We start from the raw sequence: 1,682 nt of genomic DNA, 5'->3' as shown, positions 1-1,682 counted from the left end.
AGAGAAGAGAGCTTTTGCTGCGTGCAGAGAGAAGAGGAAGATCGAGAGACGCAAAGAAGATCTGGAATTAAATAAGAAAAGAAGATCCAACGGAAAGAATAAATAATAAAAGAGGAAAAGAAGAGTGTAAATTAAAGTTGAATGTCACGCTATTTTTTTTTTTTCCTAACGTGATAAAATAACACGTCAGAAATTTCATTTCATGTTTTTTTTGTTTTATCTGCGAATAAATAAAGTTTTTGTGTGAAAAAAAAAAAGAAAAAAAAAAGGGAAAGAAATAGAGCAAAAAACAGATTTTTTTTTTTTTTAATTTCTATATTACTGCATGGAGAATAATAAATCAAAGAAATCCGGATCGGAGAAGGCCAAGAGCAGCAACAGAGTTATTTAATAAAGATCTAGAAAGATGTTGAGTCTCATTTTCATTTTAAAATCCTTCCTAATAAAAAAACAAAAATTAGATGAAATATATATAATATAAATAAACCTGATATAAAAAAATAAATAAATAAAAATAAAAATGTTTATTGACGTGTCATTTTGACACATCAAGAACTTATTGACGTGTCAAAGTGACATGTCACTTTGACACGTCAAGAAATTTTGACGTGTCTAATTTTATCACGTCAATAAATATTTAAATATTAAGTTATTTAAATAAAATTTTTAAAAATTAAATTGAATTTCAATTTCCTAACGTGTCAAATATTGACACGTCAGAAAATCCTAACGTGTTGAATGTAACATGTTAATAAATATTGACGTGGCACATTCAACACGTCAAAAATAAAAATTGTTGACGTGACACTTTTGGCACGTCAATAATTACTGACGTGGCAAAATTTGGTTACTGTTTGCCTCGTTAGAAACCATCCGGTTTTTTGTAGTGAGAAATCCCATCTTTCATGATCTACTTTTTTCTAGGAAGAACTCCCATACTTTTCTTTGTAGAAGAAGAAAACTTCAAGATGGATGTATAGGCAGAAATGGATTGGGGTACATTTTTATGGGATTATAGATATATATATTATTGTGCAAATTTATTTAACTCGCAAGTGCACGAATCTATTGTTGTTTAATGTTTTGCAAGTGCGAGGTTAAACCCACAGGGAATTGTGTTTTTTAAAGAGCAATTTATATCTAAACTAATTAAGTCATAATCTAGTTCCAAAAGGGTTTTAATTTTGGTTTTAAAAATTAAAAGATAAACATAAACTAATTAAAATAAACTACGAGATAAAATACTAAGGTTTGAGAATTCACATTCACCGAATCATAACAACATACTTCCATGTTTATCAATATTAATCTGAAGTTCTCACAATTAAAATCCTAGATATGTCTTACTATGCTTCAAACAATTAATCAAAACTATCCCATGTATCCATTCATTGCACAAATCACAAGAGGAATCCAATATCAATTAAATCATTAGATGTATTCGTAAATCACAAAAGATATCCAATATCTTAATTGAAACACCAAATGTATCCGTAGAACAAATCACAAGGGATATCCAATTATTTAGGCAAATAAAATCAAGCAATCAATTATGTGAAATTATCTTAAATCATCAAGTATATCCTTGAATCACAAAAGATATCTAAGAATCACTCCACACATTGAAAAGTAGTAAAACAATTAAAATATTAAACCCAATAAAATCAGATAAATAAAGACTT

The sequence above is a fragment of the Corylus avellana genome, chromosome ca2, assembly GCF_901000735.1.
Source record: "Corylus avellana chromosome ca2, CavTom2PMs-1.0".
Classification (NCBI taxonomy): domain Eukaryota; kingdom Viridiplantae; phylum Streptophyta; class Magnoliopsida; order Fagales; family Betulaceae; genus Corylus; species Corylus avellana.
Note: the sequence above shows the minus strand (reverse complement) of the source record.